The sequence below is a fragment of the Oppia nitens genome, unplaced genomic scaffold, assembly GCF_028296485.1.
Source record: "Oppia nitens isolate AA-2021 unplaced genomic scaffold, nextdenovo-longstitch-racon4-pilon3 scaffold12_pilon_pilon_pilon, whole genome shotgun sequence".
Lineage (NCBI taxonomy): Eukaryota > Metazoa > Arthropoda > Arachnida > Sarcoptiformes > Oppiidae > Oppia > Oppia nitens.
The window spans coordinates 18,366-29,066 of NW_026533191.1; the positions used below are offsets into that span (position 1 = coordinate 18,366).

General features: G+C 21.9%; 1 non-coding gene across 1 annotated transcript; it reads left to right on the forward strand.

Moving 5' to 3' along the window:
* The first annotated feature begins 6,513 nt into the window (after positions 1-6,513).
* Trnad-guc (transfer RNA aspartic acid (anticodon GUC)) lies at positions 6,514-6,585 on the forward strand. The gene has a single exon. It is a non-coding gene; the product is annotated as a tRNA-Asp (tRNA).
* The last annotated feature ends 4,116 nt before the right edge of the window (positions 6,586-10,701 follow it).

Consider the following 10,701-nt stretch of genomic DNA (forward strand, 5'->3'; position numbering starts at 1 on the left):
TGTATGTTTTGTAATTTAAATACTATACTTAGTTTTAAAAATATTTCAGTAATATTTTTATTCAATTTTTATTTATTAATTTTATATAATTAAAATGAAAGGTTTAGATATTATTAAAAATTATTGTATATTTACTGGTAATATATATATAGATATAAAAAACATTATGAATAATCCCATAAAAAATGTGTTTAAAATGTTAATTGGTCTTGTTTATTTATTAATGTTTTTCTATACATATTATTATGATATAAATTTTACATTAAATAATTCAACTGATTTTGGTATTAATATAACTAAATCACGAATCATTAATGTTTTATGTATACTAAGTGGTCACGGATTTTATGGACTGACACTAATTATTTGGATATTTATTTCAATGAATGGCCGAAAAATATTTGATTTATTTGACAAATCAAATTCAAATCATTTTATTGCCGATCGTATTGAACGTAGAATCGGTTTATATGGATGTCTATTGACTTTATTTTTATCATTAATTATTCAATTAATAAATATTTCATTATATATTTATATTGAATTTAAAAATCCAAATATACGACACTATTTTCTTCACATTGGTTTACTAACATTAATACTATGTTTTAATACACAATTACTATTCATATTAATTGTCTTTTATAAATCCTATATAATATCTTATGAAATTAACTACATTATCGATAATCTTAATAAATTTTCGATTGAAAATATCTACGATATTGTTGTTGATATACAACAATTTGATAAACTAATATCACCAATCAGTTTAATTTCATTAATTATTATTATTATACGTTGTATATCAACTATATGTACACTATTTACCGGTAATATCGATAGTCTGATGTATAGTGTGGGAGCTTTTTGTGAAACTATAATCTATTTAATATTTTTAGTATTTATATTCAATTTAATACCAAATAGTTTTCAACATCTACTGTACGAATTGAATATAACAGTTAATAAAAATAAGTTTAATAATAATAATAATAATAATCTATTAATTATTTTAAATAATATGAAATACGATATGTGTTTTACGGCATATAATTTGTTTCCCATTGAAAAAACTACACTTATATCATGTCTATCATTGATTGTTTCGTATTCAGTAATTATTATTCAAACAAATTTGTAAATTTGATTCAATTATATAATAAATATTTGTGTTGAATATCTATAAATACAAAAAAAATATTAATTTTTTATCATTTGCTAAATTAAATTTTAAATTATTGCCATAGATATTATTGTTATTAAATAATAAATAATTTCTATTTTATTATAAATGTAATAATTATTATAATGTAGTAATTATGATTGATGTCTAAATTTTGTTTTTTTAAAACATTTATTAATAGAATAGTATTGTATTGTATTATTATTATTATAATTATACTAAACTTATTTTGTTATTTATCAATGTTATAAATTTCTATATTATAGTATTGTTATTAAAAATACAAAACTAAATAAATTATTGATTTTTTTTTATTAAATAAACAAATCACGTATTTACTAATTTTTATTTCTTATACATTATATATTTGGATCAATAAATCAATGTTAACTTTCTTCGGTACTTTAACTCTAAATTATTTCATTTTTCTAATATATATATATATATATATATATATATATATATTTATATTTAGAAAATAGTTTTTTATAGTATTTATTGATTATAATTTTTTTTAATTAATTTATTCTAATATTAAAAACAAAAATATAAAATTATGAAAGGCCTAAAAATAATTATGAAATATTGTAAACTTTCTGGTAATGTTTATATTTATAATAAATGTGATACAAGTTATAAATTAATTTACAAAATTGTTAACATTATATACGCAATAATCTATTTATCGTTAGTTATCTATCAATATTATCGGGGAATTAAATATACAATAAAAACAACTTATAATTTAGGTATTGATTCATCAAAATCGCGTATTATTTATGTATTATGTTTGATATCAAACAACGGTTATTATATACAAACACCGATTAGTTGGATATTTATTGCATTTAAAGCCCAAAAAATTATTGATTTATTTGTTAAACATACCAACGATTATATTGACAATCATATTGAACGTCGAGTTGGTTTAATAGTGTGTTTATTAACAGTATTTATGGCATTTATTATTGAATTATTTAATATAATTGTTTACACACTTTTACAGTACTTATGTCATAATATTATCAAATATAATATATTATTGATTACACCAATTATATTAACATTATGTTATAATACTCAACTAGTTTTGATTGTATTTGTTTGGTATAAATGTTATTTAATATCATTAGAATTTAAATATATATTCAGAAATATAGACATTATTAACATTGAAATTATCTATAAGTTTGTATCAAAAACACAAAAATTTATTAAATCATTTGATTCAATCATTTGTCCCTATATTATGATAACAATTATAATTAATACCATACGATGTGTATCGGCGTTGTGTACACTATTTACCGGTAATACTGAGAGTTTGTTTTATAGTATTACACCTTTGATTGAAAGTTTAATCATAATTATCGCACTATTTATTGCCTGTAATTTAATATCTAACAGTTTTAATCAATTATTATATAAATTAAATGTTAATCTAAATAAATATCATTTATATAATAATAATAATATATTAATCATAATGAATGCTATGAAACACGATATGTGTTTTACGGCATATAATTTGTTTCCGATAACAATGACTACACTTATATCATGTCTATCATTGATTGTTTCGTATTCAGTAATTATTATTCAAACAAATTTATAATTAACAATTCAATTATTGTATTTCAATTAATAAACATATTTTTTTTATTTTTAAAATTCATATACTAATGTAATAAACAACTATTTATATTAATAATTATCAATATTTACTATTGTTTAACACAAAATGTTAATTATTATTACTATTACTTATTTTACAATATTGTAATAATTTATTGCAATTATAATTTAGAAATATTCTAAAATACTAAAATAATATAATAAATAATTGTTTTAATAGATATTTATAAATTAATGAACAATTAATTTTTTCTTGTATTTTACATAATCATAGTTATTGTTGTTATAATCATTAAAACGTTTGGTTAGATGTAAATGTAAAACAATTTCAATAATAAACATTATTATTGCAATAATATTACCGAAAATTATGGCCAAACACGACCCGTAAATGTATTGAAATTTTAATTCATTGTATTTGAATCGACTGTAATCCAAATCAATTGATTTCAAATGCCTTAAACATGACGTCCGGGTATACCTATTGCTACAGTTGAGTGACTCTTCCAACCATTTCCTATATAAACCCGACTCTTGTAGATGTGTTATACTAATTATTTATACATTAATTTGATAGTTTTGTTTGAAAAATAAAAAAGATAATTAATTTAAATATACAATTATAATAACTAATAATAATTATTAAGTAGTAATCATACATTTTATTAATTTCAGGTAACAATTGTTTGTGTGGAGTGTCGGCGTTGATAAATGAGAAAACTGGTACAGAATCTGCACTTTTGTTTGATATGTGTATCAAATCAATCAATGGTTTTTTATCTAGAAATCCCAGTACATCCCTTTCATAGACTGTATATTCGTTTAATAGCTGAATAATACCCAATTGATTATAAATGAAAGCAATGGATCCGTTTCGTAGTCCTGTCCGGATATCATCACCGATCGACCCGACGGTATCAAACAATTTTAACTTTTGCCGAAACCTATTGGCCAACTCTGACCTATCGGTATTCATTTGCGTAACAATACCGTTGTCGTATCGGATCATAATATTCATGTCTGTTTTCATAGCTAACTGTTCAATAGTGTCAACAGTTAGTACAGGTATGGGTCGTGACATTTCGTCCAACAGTCTCGATGTGAAACATGTGGTCAAAACAAATGCCATGAATAACCAAAAACTTAGTATAGTTTTATAATAACTATGTTTTAGTAATTGTTTTGTCAAACTTTTACCCAATAATATCTGAAAATAATTCCAACTATAGTCACAAATCATAGTAAAATAATTGTATCGTTTAGTATTATACAATAGGGCAGACACTAAGCTAAGGGCCAGTATTGTTAGGATAATCAGTGACCAAACATCATCGGTAAAACTGTGAACATATGTGAATAGTGGTATCGGACCGGTAGTTACTCGGGCAGCGATATAGTTGATGGCCATTATGTCGATAAATTTGGTCAATTGTATAGTTAGTATTGATTCGAGTGTCGCCTTATTTGTTATATATTGTGTAGCACTGGCCGGCACCAGAAGCATATCGCCATTTTCCTCTTTGATGTTAATAATCATTTCGGCAATACTATCGGGTTTAGCCAAAAATTTTAGACTAAAAAAAAGTTTCATAATAAATAATATTTATAATTTAATATATAATTATTCAGATAATTAAATATTTTTAAATTATAGGCTATTCACATAATACGTTCGCACCTTTAAAGAATTCTAGACCCCCTCCCTCCCCTATGTTTGCAATTTGGAGCATTTACTCTAATTGCTAACCCCCTCCCCTCCATCAACACTAAAAAATAAAATATTATCTAAATGCCTACTTTCTTAAGGTCTCTACCCCCATCTCTCTCCTTCTCAAAACTTTGCTTTGTCGACCCCCTCCTCTCAAGTGCGAAAGTAATATGTGAATCACCCCTTACTTATATTTGTATATTTTAGCATAATTTATAATTAGATTAACCAGTGGTCCACTCATTTCAAATAATGTGTCGTTAATCGGATCGCTATTTTGATAACAAAAAAATTATAATAAACATTTATTTTTGTCTTAATTAATTAATTAATAAAGAAAAAACAATTTTAAAGAATTACTAAATAATTAACAAAAATTAACATAATAAATTTTACTTTATTGTTATATAAGGTGGTCCATGATATGGTTGTATTATTAGTGTACGATTAATAATATTAATACCAATATTATCATTGTTATTATCATTGCTAATAAGTCTACTATGATTTATAATGTTTTCTGGATCATATAAAATATGCTTGTTAAAATATGTCATCATATATATCTTGATAATTGTCACTTAATTATTATATAATTTATATTATATATATATATATACGTGAGTAATACAAAATTAACAGTATATTATTAATAAGATATTTAATTTATTAATATCAACCAGTAATAAATCTTACAATAATAGAAATTTTGAAATTATATAAATAATAACATATTTGTTGTTATTTAGGGCAACGCCTAAAATTAAGTTCAAAATGTTTTTTTTGTTTACAATATTTGTTATAATATTATTGAAAATATATATACTTTTAATATTATTATAATTAACTGATAAAATAATAAAAACTGTTGTACTCTTTAATGTATAATGTTTTTTAGTAAAACAATGATTGAAATAAATAAAATATAAATAATATTATTTATATTTTTTAATATTAATCTATTATTAATTCTAAATTTCTAAATGTGTTTTCTAAAAATATTAAAATTATTATTTAATTATTTTCATATAAATAAAAAGCTATTCATTAGACTAATTAAAAAATAAAATATATTTTACTATATAATATGTTAATTTATTTAAATACAATAACTACATTTATATTAGATAATAATAATAATAATAATTTACTGAAATAATTTATGTATTCAATAAAAAAAATTATTTATAAATAAATTATAATATTAGATACTATATCTAATTAGAATATTATTTTTAATATTAAATAAATTATCAAACAATATATTGAATATTTATAATTAAAGTAAAATAGTATTGTATTTATTATAATTAAATTAATGCATAATAATTAATATTGATAAAATATGAACTTAGGTATAAAAATTATAGGATCATAAAAAATATTAAATTAACAATTAATACTATATTATATTTAGAAAATACTTATTTTATAGAAAATAAATAACTATATTAATATTTTTAAATAAATAGTTAAATATGTCGTATTTTTATTTTTTAAAAATTAATAATTTTATTTAAATTTATAAAAACAAAAATAATTTAATAGAGTATTTTATCAGTGTTTAATCCTCATAAATACATTTTTTTTGTAATAGTATTGTGTAATCACTTGCAATAATTAATATAATTTTGGTGTTTTAAAAAAAATTTCCTTTTTTTACCAAATGTTCTATTGATTAATTCAATACCCGATTCTTTAAGAATAATAATAATAGTTATTATAATAATAAATATACTATTATTATTAGTCTATTAATACAATTTTAGTATAATTGTCAAACATATGGTAATTTTTTTATAAATAATTATTTTAAAACTTGATCTATACATTGCTGTATTTGATGATAAATAACATAAGTAATAGTTTTTAAAATAATAATTTTATTTATCATTTTATTCAATAATTCAAATTATATTATTTTGTATATTAATAATGTAAATGATGTGATGACTACCCATATTAACAGTAAAAGTTTATCCAATCTTCAGTAGTATAGTGGTTAGTATCCCCGCCTGTCACGCGGGAGACCGGGGTTCGATTCCCCGCTGGAGAGTTATTTTTTTGTTTTGTTTATGAATCAAATTATTATAATTAGATACTATAAAAAAATATTATATAATAATTTGATATTATTTTCGATTTTTTAAAGAAAAATAATAATTATAAATAATAATATCAATAGAAGTTTAAATTTTTATCATACTTTTTTTATATTACTGTAATTATTATTTTTTAGTAATTAATTATAAACTATAGACAGAAAGTTAACTATTTTAAAAAAATAGAATTAATTTTTACACTAATAATAATATTAATTAAATAAAAGTATAGGTAAATGAAAAAAAGTTATGTTTTCAATAAAATTTTCAAAAAAAACAGTAAAAAATGATTCAAAATTGTGATATATCTTTTGCAAATGATATTCTTAACAAACAAACATAAAAAATAATAGTTAAATAAATATTTTAATAATTATTTATAATATGTTTATTTGTCGTTGGCTTTAAATCTGGCAAAATTGACATTAGCGGCCAAATGTCCGCCGTCGACCATTAAATTAGTTCCGGTCACAAATGATGATTCGGCGGCCGCCAAATACAGTACAGCGTTGGCAATGTCCGACCCGTTACCGTAACGGCCAACCGGATAGACCTTAGCGTATTCGTCATAGAATATGTCGGCTTCGTTGGCCGAAATACCGGCGTTAACCGAAAAATTTGTTTTGACAGCACCGGGACTACACACGGACAACATATTAAAGTAAATGATTGTTATATTATTATTATAAAAAAATATATATTTGTTTAAAAAATAAAATAAAATTATTGTCTTATACTTAACACTATTAACACGAATGCCTTTCGATCCCAACTCTGCGGCCAAACATTTCGTAAACATATCTAACGCTGTCTTTGACATACAATACGGCGCCCACAGAGGACTCTACAGATAAATATCTTTTTTTTTAAATAAATTTAATTAATTATTTTTTTTTATACAATTACCGTTTGAACCGATCGTATACTTGATATGTTGATAATGTTTCCTCGGCTAACCTCCAGATGTTTGACACACATATGTGTTAACATAACCACTGAATCTAAATTGATTTCAAACACTTTGCGATACGAGTCGTAAAAGTTGTCGTCAGTGATGTCGGCTTTGATACCGGCGCCGGCATTGTTGACCAGAATATCGAGTCGACCGAACTCACCGACAGTACTATCGACCAGACGTTGCAGATCTTCGCGTTTGGTAACGTCGGCCACCACTTCCAGTACACTATTCAGGGCACTATTGGGCGACACTTTGCGGCATTCATTGGCCACTTCCGATACTTTGTCTCGGTTACGACCGGTGACCACTATATTGGCTCCCGATTTGGCAAACAGCAGAGCAGTGGCCGCACCGATACCCGAACTCGAGCCCGTTATTAGTGCAACTTTTTTAGCAAAATCAAAAGCGAGTGACATTACAATTGATTTAATTATTTAATATAATTTAATTTAAGTTTTAAGAAACCATTTTTTATATGATAAACAATACAATAATAATAATAATAGTTTGTACGGGTATATTGATTTTATAATACAAGTATGTATACATAAATGACCTTGGTGTTATATTTGTATACACATTATATACAAAAGAGAGAGAGAGAGAGAGAGAGAGAGAGAGAGAGAGAGAGAGAGAGAGAGAGAGAGAGAGAGAGAGAGAGAGAGAGAGAGAGAGAGAGAGAGAGAGAGAGAGAGAGAGAGAGAGAGAGAGAGAGAGAGAGAGAGAGAGAGAGAGAGAGAGAGAGAGAGAGAGAGAGAGAGAGAGAGAGAGAGAGAGAGAGAGAGAGAGAGAGAGAGAGAGAGAGAGAGAGAGAGAGAAGAAAGAAAGAGAGAGAGAGAGAGAGAGAGAGAGAGAGAGAGAGAGAGAGAGAGAGAGAGTATAAATGAGAGAAAGAGATAAAATAATATTACTTTAAGAAATTTTTTTTTTAAAATATTTTACAATTATAATAAACAAATATTAAATTTTAGTTTTGTTTTATAATTTGCAAATAATTAATGTTTATAAAGTATATAATAATATATTGGTTTTGTTATCATAAAAAATAATATATTATTTATTTTACTTAGGTTACCTTAATAGTTATTTTAATTTTTTCAGATTAATAAATTTTATTATTACATGTAAATAATACATTAAATATCATAAAAAATATAATAATAATAAACTCAAATTGTCATGGTAATATAAATTTAATTACAGTTAATTGCTAATTTACTTTTGATTGTAATAATAAAATAAATAAAAAATAATAAAAAAATAATAATAATAATTTAAGATAAATGTTTTACATTAAAATTGCTTACATATACACTACTTGGAAATTACTGTACTTCTATTGACAAAAAAAAATCTACTATTATAAATAAATTTCTAGAAAGTTTCTAAAAAAATTATGTCTTTTGTATGACCAAAATAATTTTGTTTTCTTAATATTTGTTAATTAATTAAAAAAAAATATATCACAAATAATAACTATTATTATAATTTAAGTTAATATTAAAAGAAAAAAATTAATCAATTATATTAAAATAAAATTATAATTATTAATAAATGATAAAATTTTACATAAACTAATAATAATTATATTCATATATTAATTTTATATCCGCGGATCTCATTCATTATATAGTAGACTAGTGTACAGTATATCATATATTATTAAAAAATTAATACAATAGCTATAAATATGGGGATACCATAGAATAATAATAAAATAATATTTTTATAGAAATTTATATTCAATTTTAATAGAAATTTTTATTTACTCACTTCTATTTATAATTATAATATTTAATTTACTACATATACCGTATATTCAGTAACATAAATTATTTAATTATTTGACATTGCAAATATTAAAATATTAAAAAATAAATTATATCTAATTTGTCAAAGTTAATTATATAATTGCATTTATAATAATTTATAAATAGATTATTATTTAACTTAATATACTGTATAAATACAGTATACAGATATATATATATCAAAATTTAATGATTTTTAGTTTATATACATGAACACAATTATTTTTATAATCTATGTTATTTGAAATAACCTTTTTGATATTTTACAATTAATAATGGTATATAATTTATAATACATAAAATAACATTATTAAATTAAGTACAGTATTGTATTACGTTTTTTTGCAGCTTACAGTTTATATATTGATGTAAAAATTTACAATTATATTGTATTCAAAAATATAAATAAACTTTAGAAATAATGTCCAAAATTGTGAATTACTATATATTAATAATTAATAACAGATTAAATAATAATGAAAATCGATATACAAAATGTGTGTATCAAATATTAACTATATTTTACGCAATCTATTTATTCAAATATATTTTAGGATTATTTATTACTATTGACAAAACAACTGCTTTAATGTTATTTGATTTATCAATATTATTTGGTGGTATAGCTAAATATAATTGTATTTTTATTATTTTAATGACATCACTAAGTTTTACAGTACATTATATAATACGTGTTTCAACTAATAAATCAATTGGTATTTATTCGGATATTGTTTCGCTAACTAATAAACAAAATGATAATTTAATCAATTGTAAATCATCAATTGATAAACTTGATAATAATAGAAATAAAAAACTAATCAAGATATCAAATATATTAATTAAATTGATGACATTTTCAATTTATTATTTAGGTATTTTTCTAGAAAATAAAATTTAAAACACAATTTCAGGGGTTTAAAAAAAATAATTTAATTATATATAAAAATATAAGATGAAACGTGATATATATTCAATAAATTATTTTTATAATTTTATTTGAATTGTCTGTGGATTTTGTTAATACTTTTAAATATTATGAAAAATAATATTAATAATATTAATTATTTGTTTTATTTATCTAGTATTTTCATTAACATCATTATTTTTAATATTAGTATTTAAACATTATACATTATATACATACCTAATGGCCATACCGTTTATGATATTAACATGTATTGTTTCCATATTTATGGTTATGGATTTGATGGTAACTTTCTATTTACTTATTTTAAGTATAACATATTTACTACTCCTGGTCAATTATGTCAATCAAATAATTGCATTGAATAGATCAT